The sequence below is a fragment of the Benincasa hispida genome, chromosome 10 (assembly GCF_027475165.1).
Source record: "Benincasa hispida cultivar pf3 chromosome 10, pf3_genome.v1.1, whole genome shotgun sequence".
Lineage (NCBI taxonomy): Eukaryota > Viridiplantae > Streptophyta > Magnoliopsida > Cucurbitales > Cucurbitaceae > Benincasa > Benincasa hispida.
Genome location: NC_143487.1, coordinates 13,229,722 through 13,243,703, shown reverse-complemented (window position 1 = coordinate 13,243,703; position 13,982 = coordinate 13,229,722). Strand labels below are relative to the sequence as shown.

The following is a 13,982-nucleotide window of genomic DNA, read 5'->3' as shown; positions in this document are numbered from 1 at the left end:
ACAAGAGCCAATTACAAATTTAATTGAGAAATGAAAGAGAAATTAAAAGCATAAACTCAAACAACCATATCAGTATAACAGTTTCATATAACTCATATAAAACACCCACCACACCAAAATTAAATCGAATTGAATGTTTATATGATGCTCTGATACCAATTGTTGGTACGAACCAACACGCAATAGAAGTGACCAGGATCCATAAGCACTCTAATTCATTAATTTTGATAGAAATAAAAGCATGTTTTAGCAGAAATTAATGGGTGTCGTGACATACCTTTGTAGAACTTCCTCAAAGCTTGAATTTCAGCTGCAAATCTCCTATGAATCTTGTTGTAGACCACCCCAAAATCTTCCCTACTATCCTCTTGGTGCTCTAGATTGAGTTGTAAGACTCAAAATAAGCTGGAATCAAGGGAATTTGGAGACAAACTCACAGCAGCAACCCAACAGAAGAACAACTTCTTCACACGAATTTTTTAGAGAAATTCTACTGATTGCATTGCCTCAAAATCACTCCAATCTCTTCAATATATTTCAGAATATCATGCAAAGAGATTAGTTGCATGAGATGCAGCTCATGCTTGGAGTAAATGAAGACCAAAATGATGGGTTTTGTGTGAGCAACTTGAAGAAGTAATGGAGAATGCCTATTTTCCATTTTTGTGTTTTTTCTTCTTTTTCAATTTCTCATAAATTGATTCCTCAAATCAATTTCATTATATAAAATTGAAAAAATATTATTAATTTTATCAAATTAATTTCATAAATTAATTTTCTTAATAAAATTAATAAATAATTATTTAAACAATTTAAATAATTCTAATTAATTTAATATCAAATATTAGATTAATTTTACACAATTCCATCTTCAAATATTTAAATCATATTTAAATATTATTTTTTCGATTCCGTTTAATTCTAATTTGAAAATTTTAAATTAACTTATCACGCCATTCTCGAGCTAATCTGTTTACAAGTTAGTAGGGGGACCTCGCAAACCTACAGATCATGCGCTCCAACAATCTGAGATTAATTGGCTAAACTCATTAGACCGAACTAACCCTCATTCGTTAACTAATGGGTGATTCAATTAAAGCCCATAGTTGAACTCCTCTCACTATAGATATATTATGTCAACTCGATATAACCATGATTAATAAGTTAACCCTTCACAGGTTGTTCGTAATGACGAGTGGGTCGAATCTTTGTTTTACCCTCGAAATTACCTCTTATTTCTTAAGTCCCACTGATCCTTTAATGAATAATTTATTTGTGATCTAATCAACAAATCGAATCCCTCTCGGGTCAATGAGAGGGTGAGACCTCTTGTTCAAGACCCAGAATCAGCACTTAAAGGGAACAACCTCTCTACTAACCCTAATCGGGTAGGAGTAAATTTCATCTTGCAGGACTATGTCCCCAAGCTATTTATCTGGTCTTATCCCTAAAATGAGAGGCTTATTAAGGAAAGACGTTGGTCTACTCTCACCGTTTGCAGATCAAAGGATAATCCTGAACAAATAGGAGTTCATAGTTATCTCAGGATTAAGGTCAAGTTACATAGGTTATCGCTTTGAAATAGTCAGTCTTAAACAATAAAAAAGGTTATAAAGTAAGAGTGACTGGTTTCATGGTCCGATCTTGTACAAAACTCATTTGCACATGACGCCCCCACTCCTTATGTCATAAAATGTACGAATTAGGATCACTTCGTTTGTAGCACTTTACAACTCTTTGTTACAACTACAGAGTAGACCGCATCCAATAGTGTTATCAGAATAAGGCACCCAACCTTATTCATATACTATAGATCATTTTGACTATTTACTCAAACCTGATCCACTTTTATGTCTCCACATAAAGTTCAAGTACTCATGTAATAGTCAAGGGACTTTAGGTTTATTGAATTTCTAAAAAACAATATATTCAATAACAACTTATTAAAACTTCAGAATAAGTTCTACTGTTTACAAATCACGAATTTTAGGACATAAAACCCAACATTCACAACTCAATCAGGATTAAGGTCATGTTACCTATGGTCATTCTGGTGAAATGAAAGTCTCTATTATGAACGGTATTATATAATGAGACTAAGCATTTCGTGGTCCGGACTTATACAAACTTCTTTGTATAGAATATCCTCGCTCGCATGTCTAATACATGAATGATCAGGATCATATCATTTGTAGAACTTTACAACATTTGTAACATCTACACAGCAGGTCATACTCGTAGTATTACTAACATAAGGTATCCAACCTTATGAAGGATCTCTAAATATAGAGAACCAATGAACGGAAGTATATCGTTCCAAATGCCATTGTGAAAGAACAAGACATTTACAATAAAACAACAATAATTATGCATAATGAGTAAATTACAACATGCTACAAAGGTAAAAAAATAAGGGATTGAGTAAAAATACCTTTGAAGATCATTTCTTCTAGTATTCCCTCGATCAATCAGCAAAGCATTCAATAGCACAAACACAACGCGAGAAAATCAGCAAACTGCATGAACTGGTAGAACCTCGAACACAATCGAGTAAAACTCGATCCTCGACCCTCTAACAAAAACTTGACACTACCACGAGGCTACCTTAGTATTCTCGATGTAAGAATCCAGAAGATGTGGCCTCTGTATGGATTTGGAAGAAGGAATGAGGAACTAAACGATCGAGTAAGTGGGAGAAGGAAGAAGTCTATCGTCTAGACTTGGGTACTCGATCATTTAGTAACGAGTATCTATCTATAGAAAAACTCGATTGATCGTTTACTCTCTCAACAAGTTATTGTATATCCTTTTTCGCGTAGTGGATCGAATGAAAAATGAAAAACTATTTCACTTTATCCAACTAGTTGCCATAAACCGTCTATAACCTCCCACCATGGTTGTTATTGGAGAAAATCGAAATCAATTATCTTATAATTAATTTATTATTAGTAAATGCAATAACTAATTTATCATATTATATTTATAACCTATAGTTTCAATATCACATCATATGCAATATATAAACTATAGTTCTTTTTCTCCTTTATGACATTTAATATAAATCATATTTATATTAATTCCTCCAATAATAATGTATCAAATACATTAAATCGATCATATCATATATAATTGAATTAATTTAATTATATCATATATACCAAATTCCCTTTTGTTAATTTGAACACTTCAAACTAACCCAAAAACTGATTCTCAACTTGAATTCATTGAGATACCAAGGGGACCTTATGAACCTGTAGATTGAAGCTCTAACGGTACGTGTATAACTGACTAAATGCTTTAATCACGATATGCACAATCCGTTAACTTTTAAGCACTCTACTAAAGACCGACAGCTGCACTCTTCGCATTACAGAACATGAACACAGCGAATAACCTCCAAAAACTCGAACTATGTCGAGTTGAATACGACACCACCACAGTGGCTACCTTGGTATTCTCAGTGTGAGAATCTAGAAGTGTGTGCTATATGTGTACTTGGTTAGAGGACGAGACCGGAGGAAGAAGAATCGTGTAAACGATTCAGCAAGTGGGAGATGACAAAGTCTACCATATAGACGATCCTCAATCGTTTAACAAATGTTTTGCGATCGTTTAGCAAAAGCTCCGCGATCCTTTAGCTAAAGGCCAGCTGAGTGAACTATCGTGTAGTGTCATTCCACGATTGTTTAGTCTATATTCAGCTATCGTTTAGTGAATCTAATCCACTTGACATCCAACCGTGAGTAATTTCCCAGAGTGGAAACTCTCTCAATAACTACTAAATTTAGGAAAACATTTTTCCTTTTATCTCACAGTTACCATGAAATCACCAATAACCTCCCACTCAATTGGTTATTAGAGAAAAATATATAATTATCGAATAATTAATATTTTTATAAATATATATGATAACTAACTTACCATATTATATTTATAACCTATAGTTTTAATATTTCATCTCATGAAACATATAAAACATAGTTCTTTTTCTATTTCATGGTACTTAATATAAATCTCATTTACATTAATCATCCACTTGATGTATCTCATATATCACATCGATTATATCATATATAATCGAATTTCCTCTTGTCAATTTGAACATTTCAAATCAACACCAATAACTGATTCTCAACTTGAATCCATTGAGCTACCAAGGGAACCTTATGGATCTGTAGCTCGAAGCTCCAACGGTATACGAATAACTGACTAAACTCTTTAGGCACAGGATCCACCATCTGTTAACTGTCAGGCACTCTACTAAAGACCGACAGCTGAACTCTCTTTACTACAGATATATTATGTGTCCATATCAACGAATCAACAGTTTAATAACCCTTCATAGATCGCTCGTAAGTACAGTTGAGCCAATAACGTTATGCCCTTATAGTTACATCTAACTCCTTAAGTACCACTGATCCCTCTAATGAACATAAGTCATAGTTCTACTATGACCGAGTCCTCTTTTCCAAAGAGAAGCTGTGATAACTATGTTCAAGACCCAGAATCAGTCCTTAAGTGAGCAATCTATCTACTTGTCCCTGCTTTGTGGAATGAGTGAATTCCATCTTGTGTAACTGAGTTCCCAGCTCCTAAATCAAATAAGTCCCCAAAAAGGTAAACATGTTGAGTTGGTAATCTGGCCACACTCTCCCATACTAATCAAAGAACGCCCTCAAAGGCAGAAGTTCCCAAAACACTCAGGATTGAGGTCATTCACCTATGGTCGTTTAGGTGAGATGTAAGTCTCCAGTATCAACAACGTTATATACAGAGACGAGTCATCTCGTAGTCCAGTCTTATACAAACTCTTTGTATAGGACACCCCTACTCGCATGTCTTCAAATGAATGGTTAAAATCTACCATCTGTAGTAGTTCACAACACTTGCAAACCTCTACAAAGCGGGTCATATCCATAGTGTCACAAGGATTAGGCATCCCTCTTTAATCCTTATACTATAGACCTATTTAGGTTATCACTTAAGGCATGATCCACTTATATATCTCATATACATGCTTGAGTTTACATACAATAATCATAGAGCTTTGTTTATTGGATATGAGTAAATGTCAAATAAAATAACTATTATTAACTCAAGAGGTTGAAGAATGCTTCAGCTGTATGAAGCTTAATGTATGTAATGTTGTGTACCAGACCCGACATTTGCTATGCAGTAAGGATTGTCAGTCATTATCAGTCCAATCTAGGATTTGATTACTAGACGGCGGTCAAAACAATCCTCAAGTATCTTCGGAGAACGAGGAACTACATGCTCGTGTATAGAGATAAGGATATAATCCTTACAGGATACACAAACTCTGACTTTCAGACTGATAAAGATTCTCGTAAATCAACATCGGGGTAAGTGTTCACTCTGAATGGAAGGGATGTAGTGTGGCGAAGCATCAAGCGAGGATGCATCAGACTCCACTATAGAAGCTGAATATGTAGCCGCTTGTGAAGCAAATAAGAAGGCTGTTTGGTTTAGGAAATTTCTTACAGATTTGGAAGTTGTTCCAAATATGAATTTGCCAATCACTCTTTATTGTGATAACAGCGGGATGTGGCAAATTCGAAGGAACCTCGGAGTCATCGTCGAGGCAAGCATATCGAATGGAAATAACCGCTTGATTAAGGAGATTGTGCATCACGGTGATGTGGTAGTCACGAAGATTGCATCGAAGCACAACGTTGTTGATCCCTTTACAAAGGCTCTCACGGCTAAAGTGTTCGAGGGACACCTAGAGAGTCTGGGTCTGCGGGACATGCAGCATCTTGTCTAGGACAAGTGGGAGATGATACTGAGATATGTCCTAGTTTATTGTATATTGTACTTGTATTTATGTTGTATTGTACATTAGTCTCCCGAGGCATTAGGACAAATGGGAGATTGTTGGGATTGGTATCCTAATTCTCCCAGGAGACTAATGTAAAATACAAGATAAATACAAGTACAATATACAATAAACTAGGGTATACTCGAGTATCATCTCCCACGTGCCCTAGACAAGATGTCGTATGTCTTGCAGAGCCAAACTCTCCAGGTGACCCTTCTTAATCCTTATACTACAGACCTCTTTAGGTTATCACTTAAGGTATGATCCACTTGTATATCTCATATACATGCTTAAGTTTACATACAATAACCATGGACCTTTGTTTATTGGATATGAGTAAATGCCAAATAAAATAATTCTTATTTTATTCATAACAATGTGTACAGATTACAAACTACGAGACTCCGAGAGAATTAGGACACCAATCCTAACAATAGGACCCTACGAGATTTAGGACATCAACTTCAACACTTTAAACACAATGTCATCCATATAAACTTGGGCAACCACGAGGCTTCCTTGTTATTTCTTTACAAACAACGTTTTGTTAGTTCTCCCTCTTACATATCCCTGTTTAAGAAAAAATTCATATAAGTGATCATACCGAGCACGAGGTGCTTACTTTAGGCCATACATAGCTTTTTGAAGCTTGTATACATAATCAGGGTGATCAAGATCAATAAATCCTTTAGGTTGCTAGACATAGACTACTTCATTTAAGTACCTATTGAGAAAGGCACTTTTGACATCCATTTGGTAAAGTTTGAACTTGAGCAAACAGGCAACGGTTAGCAAAAGTCTGATGGCTTCCAGACATGCTACAAGGCCAAATGTCTCATCAAAGGCAACACCCTCTATTTGAGATTACCCTTGAGCAACCAGGCGAGCCTTATTTCTGTTGACCATTCCATCTGCATCAGATTTATTTTTGAAGATCCATTTTGTGCCAATGAAATTTGGTGAAACAAGTCGTGGGACTAGCGTCCAAACTTGAAGTCTTTCAATTGCTAGTTCTTCTTGCATTGCATTAATCCAACACTCACCTTTCAAGGCTTCAAAAGCATTTTTGGGTTCCATAGTGGATATGAAGCAAATCTTACCAACCATTTAGAGGTAATCCACTTTTTTCTTTTTTCTGGTGGAAACTTTAGACTCAACATCTCTTATCATTTATTGGGAGAATATTCTTCAAGATCCTACTAGAGAGCTGCTTAGAACATTTCTGATCCTCTTCATTATCTAAAACTGTATAGTCTTAAGGATTTATAGGCTTGTCACAGGAATTGTTATCAGTAGTTTGTGAGACAATCAATTTAGATTTACTCCCATTTGTCACAACATCAACATCATCTTCTTCAGTCGCCTCAACAATCCCTGTTTCTTCATTCATATCATCCATGACAATATTGATAGACTCCATAATGCTCTTTGTACGCTTGTTATAGACCCTATAGGCCCTACTGCTTTTGAGTACCCCAGGAAAATTCCTTCATCACTTTTGAAATCCCATTTTTTCTTTGGATCTCGATCAGCTAGTATATAACACAAAATATGAAAAATATGAAAGTATTTTACATTAGGTTTCCTCCCCCTCCAAATTTCATAATTTGTGCAATCAATACTAGGTCAAGTAGCCATCTGATTATGTATGTGATAGGTAATATTTAGGGCTTCAGTAGAAAAATGATATAGGAGGTCATAAGCATGAAACATAGCTCGAGCCACCTTTTGTAAGGTTCGATTCTTTCATTTGAAAACTCCATTCTTCTGAGGTATGATGGGGGCAGAGAACTCATGATGTATATCTTAAAAGTCACAAAAATCAGCAAATTGACTCTTTTCAAATTCCTTGTCATGATCAATACGAATACAAACAATGTTAAACCCTTTTCTCTTTGTAGTTGGAGACAGAGAGTCTTGAGCACTTGAAATGACTCAGACTTTTCTCTTATGAATTTAACCCGTGTGTATCTGAAAAAGTCATCAACACAAACCATGACATTTTTTTCCCCTCCAAGGCTTTCTATTTGTATGGATCCCATAAGGTCTACATGAATTAGCTCGAGGATGTGATTTGTAACAGTTACTGGTACCTGTTTATAAGACACTTTCGTTTGCTTTCCTACTTGGCATTCTCCACATATAACCCCTTCATAGTTGCTGACATTTGGAAGGTCAATCACAACATTTCTCATCATAGCCTTCTGTATGATTTTGATGTCGGGATGTCTAAGACGCTTGTGCCACAAAGGTGTGTGAGTTGATTGTTGCCATGCCTTGATAAGCGCGGAAGAATAGGGTCTTGCGTTAATGGTTAAAAAAGTTCTCAGCTTAATCAATACCTTAATGGGCCAATTGTCAAGATTATGGAAGTTAAACCCATTTGGTAGGCAAGCTGGCAGCCTGAGATTAAAAGAAAGGCATGTAGATTTTAGTATAAAAAGGAAAACTCAGTTCAGGAACTCGGTTTGAGTAGTTTACTCGTGCAAAAGACGTGATTCTAAAGTCATTCAAACATGAGTGTAGTTGAAGCACCAGGGCTATCAGAAGAAAATTCCTCTGGATTCAAGTTGAAATTTGAAAAAATCCTCCAGAAGGTCAGGCTCTCGGATGAATTTGGGCCAGTGGTGAAGATTGAAGGTTTCCAAACAAACCAAGACGAATACAAAGTCCAAATTTTAAGGTAAGTAAGTTAAGATGTTTTAAACAAGATTGTAGAAGGAAGTTTTCCAAGAAAAGGTCTGGAAAATTAGTTATTCGAGCTCAATGTTTAATCTGGAATTTTGGTTAAACAAGCAGGAAACTACAACCGTTGAGTGAGCAAGCAGCTCAACCCAAGCAAGCTGCAGGCGTGTGCGAAGTGCAAGTTGAGCTCAAGGATGCGTTGGGTTGGGCGCGAGGATGCACTGGTACGCGTTAGACCGTGCGGACGTGTGCTGAACCATGAACGCAAGGGGGGCGCTGTGTGGGCGATAAGTTGTGTGGCAGGTTACGAGCGAGGTTGTGCAAGCAGGAGTGCGAGGCACTGAGCGCAAGGTTGCACTAGGTGTGCATGGGCGCATGGTTGAGTGAACGCATGGGGTATGCGTTGGCGCATAAGCTGATGATTGTTGGCTACATAGGCTAGTGCCATCACCCAAGGATTTTCTAAATGTTGAATGCATAAGAGAGGTATGCGTTAAGCTAAAATGTGAAGTTTTAAGTTAAATGTTAAGCTAATTTATGTGAGTTAGTCTCACAAGGAGGCCATGAATATTGGCTAAACATGTTGTTCATGTCCACAGGATTAACACCAATATGAAAAGCTTATCAACCCTAGGAGGAACGTCCAAGGCTGTGAGTGATAAAGATTAAGTGTTTTCCAAATGTTTTAGTAAACTCATGTTTTATTTAAAGTTCAAACTCATGCTAGCTTATTTTTAAAAAATGTTACCAAGCAAACTAGCTCTTTTAATGCATGCCTATCTTTAAGAAGTTTATTAAATCATGTTTGAGTACTTATGCTCTTAAGACTCATGAAGCATGCGTTAGAATCATGTTATATATTAAAGATGTTAAGCTTATGTTTCATGATCCTATGCTTCCAAGGATACATGTTTTTAATGAATAAGTTTTATGTTGATTAAGTTAAGCTCGATACTAAAAGACTTGAGAAAGTATCTGAGCAGTAGTACCTAAGGTATGATGATACTTAGTTGTTACCACATGCACGTAGGTAGAATTCACGTTAGTTGTGTTGAGAATACTCCACACCAACTAAGGTTTGTCGTTGAGGGATTGAGCAAAAGGGTTCTCTTTCAACTAAGGATCATGTTAAGCTATGTTTTAAGCTATGTTATGTTTAAAAGATTTAAGTATAAGTTTGCTTGGCAGTTTTCAGTTTAAAGCATGATGCTTATGATTTATTAGTCACCCACTGGGCTAGTAGCTCACTCATTTTCTTTTTAAATGTTTTTCTCCTCTCCAAGTAGTAGTAATCTCCCTAGAGGTTAATTGCATTGCTGCTCTGCCACTCAAAGACTCCAATTTAAAGAGAAGTTTTAGGTGTTTACTTGTAAATGTCTGTACACAAGTGTTGTTCATGTTAAGGACTAGGGCTAAGTGTGGGGACCCACTGAACTCTGTATCTGTTAATGATTTAAATATGTTGTGTGATCAACCCTGGTTGTGTGATCTGAGATTAATTATTTTAAAATGTTATTTATGTATTCTAGGGATTTTTAAGCAAGTTAAGGATGTAGGTTAAACGGTAAGTGTCACAAAATGGTTGGTAATTGTTGTCGTCACATTCTCTTCTAAATTAAGAGAGTAATCTGGGAAGGGGTGTGACATGAGTCTTTTAATACTTTTCAAAATGAGACCCTATAATATTTCATAACAAAAAAAATATATAAAATATCAAAAAATTATTGTATTCTACTATTGTCTCCTACAGAAAATAAAAAATAAAAATAAAATATTTATAATTAAGAAAAGGTCACCAAGCAACATATAATAATGATATTTTATTTTAAAAAAAAACAGCTATCATTCGATTTTTTTTTTTTTTTTTGGTCTAAAATTGCATTGGAACATATATATTGAGCTGACTTGCATATTATTTCTTGGAGTTTATTATTGATACTATCATGTGTTATTTGATTTGTTGCGGTAGCCATTGGCCTATTACATATAGTTCAATGAACTGAATTTTCAGAAGTCAAGAAATCTTATATCTAGTTTATTTCATTTTCATTTGATAGTCTAGTCCAGATTTAAATTTTAGTTAAGCACCCTATTAATTAGTTTGTTGTTATTACAACAAACTTTTATTCCTCTATATAATCTCTTGTAGTAATTATGAAACTCGATTTTCAAGACAATGGATGTTTTCCTTACAAGGACACCACAACAACCCTATTAATTAGCTTACAAGTACCATCTTTCCCAGGCATGTCAAGCTATTAATTTACTAGTTTTTGGTTTTGTCGTAAAAATGATATGCTCATTTTCACTGTTTTCTTTTGTAGATATCTTGCTACAGCATAGTGAATGGAAGTTGATGGGTCTCATCTCGGATCTTCATGTTCGTTTTCATCTTCAGTCTTCGGTACGTTCTTATTCTGAGGCTATTATTTCTCGTTCTGATTTTATTCATTCTCGCCCTGGGTTTAATGTTGTTACATGAAAAGCTCCCTAGGCTTAATTCTGGTAAAGAAAATGCCGATACATGAAAGTTGTATGTAATTTCAATTTAGGAAGTTGAGATCATAAGAGCAGAAGGATAACTGTTGATGCAAATGGTGGAATTGTTAAATGAATGGTGTTCCTTAGAACATGTTTTTTCACGAACTGTGCAGTTAGAATTTTCTGTTTTGTCAGTTTATTGTCATCCAATCTTCAAAATAAAACCGTTAAATAGTTTTTTTCTTTTAATATAATTGAGAAAAATAAGGTAAATTTCAGACAATCAACTACATAAGCACTTGTCTGTGTTGCGTTGAGTTATTTTGACATAGTCACGTGCATTTCTTCATAAGTTTATGGTTACGCTCGGTTCATTCTTTATGACAAATGATTTATCTTCTTCTCCTTTTTATGTTGATGTATAATTCTACTATAAAATTTTGTGATTCAAGTGTACATTGTACATGAAAAACATGTTTGTATATTTCCAAAGCCCTTGTTCTTTGCGGAGATTAACTTCAAATCTTCAAGATGGTATTGGACGATCTTTCGCTACCTTTTCTTATCAGTGTGGTATAGGCTCCCTTGGTTTTTATAATATGGAGTGCATCTTCCTAGAGTTTCCATAGTTTTCATTCAAATTTATGAAACTTATGAAAGGATCGAATTATGCAGCAGAAGCAAGTGATCGCTTTGCTTTCGATATTACTTTTGAAAGATTACAACATAGAAAAGAAAAACATACATACTTTATGCATTCTACAGGTTAAGCATGTAAAATTTAGGGAAGAAGAATAACTTACTTTTGAAAGCCCTCCTAAAAAACACCGCAATGTTTATCAAGACATTTTCTTCCTCAACGAATTGATCTTCCCTCATACAATGATGCCTTTATAGAATCTTCACTGATATTCTCTGACAAGGAGTTAGTTTATTAACCTACTTTTGAAAGAGTAGGGAATAAGAATTTGGATTATTTGAAAAAGAACTCCTTTTTCTGTAAAATCACTTAGAGAAGGGAAGAGTGAGGGCATTGAAAAGAAAAAAGAAAAAAAAAAAGACGAGAGAAAAACAAAAGTCTTTTTTTCCTTTTATGAACTAACTTCCTTATAGAGAAAAACCACCTCTTTTTTTTTCATATGTAAAGTAAGGAGTTATTAAAACGGACCTTTAATATTAATATTATTGTTTTCAAAACTTATTAGAGAAATATTGTTGTTTTGAAATTTATTAGAGAAATATTGTTGATTACCTGTAATTTGTAAATTTCTTTATTGCTCATTAATAAATTAATTCAAGCTGGTTCTCATAGTGGATGTAGACCAAACTAGTCGAAGCACTATATATCTTGCTTACGATTTATTTCTGCTAATTGTTTGCGTTTTGTTTGGCCATCTAAATTAGGTTCAGAAACTCTCACATATTCTTTTTAAGAGTATTAGATTTTATAAAATATGTAATTTTTTTTCTTTCACTAGAATTTTTTTTCCCAATGAATTTTTTCTTAATAGTGTTTTAACAAGACATATTTCATGTATATAATGGACATCTAATGGAGAATATTATAAATATTATAGAAAACAGATACTCATTAGATGTTCATGTTTGATGTCTATTAACCATATGTCATGCCATGATTTTTCAAAGTATTGTCCATGTGTCTCATAAATATTCATTCTTAGTATCTATGTAACCTATCTCCTACTTGCTAAAATACCTATAAATAGTGACATTTTGTGAATTTTGAAAGATACATATTGGGTAAATTCCAAAAAATTCAGAAAAAGTAGAAAAATATATAATTTGTTATTTTATTATTTATTTTATTTTATATATTTAAATATATTATATTTATTTATTTTAATAGTATATTTTATTGACATTCGTATTCGGTTGTGTTCTCAAATTCAACACTCTAATCAATATTAAACCGTATAAGAAACGTAAATTAAAGAAGAAAAAGAAAACCATTTTTGAAGACTTATTCGTCGGTGGCGCAACTATCGCCAGCTATCAAAAAGTCGTTGATTATTTAATTATTAGTTATTTATTTTTGGAGGCGTTGAAAATGTGTTCGTTGGAAATGAATGAAGGTCTTATTCAACTGCCAAACATATGGCGCACGAGAAGCTGCAAGCAAATGTATTATTTGAAACCGCAATAAATAAATAATAGAGGCCGCAAATAAACGCGTAATGTTTTTTTTTTTTTTTTTCTCGTTTAAATAAAACTTGGGTATTTGATTGATTTTTGGTTAAAATATCATCTTAGAAAGTTTTTTTAATTCTAGTTTATGTATTTTTAATTATTCAATTTTATTCTATGTATTTAAAAAAACTCTTAAATTTCTACTATTAATTTATTGGTAATTTTTTAAATTACTTTTTGTTGTCTATTAATATTTTAATCATAAATTTTGAAAATTTATTATCATATAGTATATCACAGGATGAAAATTATTATTATTATTATTATTATTTGACTAGATCATGTAAAAATTAACTTTGAAGGATTAAACATGAAGATTTATTGACAGAGATTAAAATTAGACAATGAAAAGTATACGGACTCAAATTGAACAAACTTCAAAATATTGGACCCGAAGTGATATTTTTTGTACTATATTTATAAAATATTAATTTTCATCCATGTATTTTTAATTTGTATTTATTTTGGTCTTCACACTTTTAAAGGTAACTAATTTCGGTCCTTACATTTCTAAGGGAATTATTTTGTCTTCACACTTTTAAAGAATGACTATCTTGGTCCATTCTTATTTCATTTCTAAGTCTTCACACCTTTAAATGGTGACTATTTCAGTCCATTTTTATTACATTTCTAAGGGACCAGAATTTTATTTTGGTCTTCACACTTTTAAAGAGTGACTATCTCGGTCCATTTTTATTCATTTCTAAGGGACCAAAAATTGTCAATTTTTAAAAGTTCAATGACTAAACACTTTGTTGGTTGAAGAATC

The 13,982-nt window shown here is 33.8% G+C and overlaps 1 long non-coding RNA gene and 1 other non-coding gene across 5 annotated transcripts in view; both read right to left on the bottom strand.

The window, feature by feature from the left end:
- Positions 1-12,417, bottom strand: part of LOC120089340 (uncharacterized) — a 31,412-nt gene extending 18,995 nt beyond the window's left edge. For 2 of the 4 annotated variants that reach the window (XR_016524010.1, XR_016524011.1), the window contains exons 1-2: positions 11,809-12,417; positions 278-376 (exon numbers count right to left, since the gene is read on the bottom strand). This is a non-coding gene — a long non-coding RNA (uncharacterized LOC120089340). The remainder of the gene's footprint in view (positions 1-277; positions 377-11,808) is intronic. The other 2 variants (XR_005485151.2, XR_016524009.1) reach the window with 1 other exon arrangement.
- On the bottom strand, positions 11,531-11,608 carry LOC120089581 (small nucleolar RNA snoR35). The gene has a single exon (XR_005485256.1). It is a non-coding gene; the product is annotated as a small nucleolar RNA snoR35 (small nucleolar RNA).
- Positions 12,418-13,982: the final 1,565 nt, after the last annotated feature.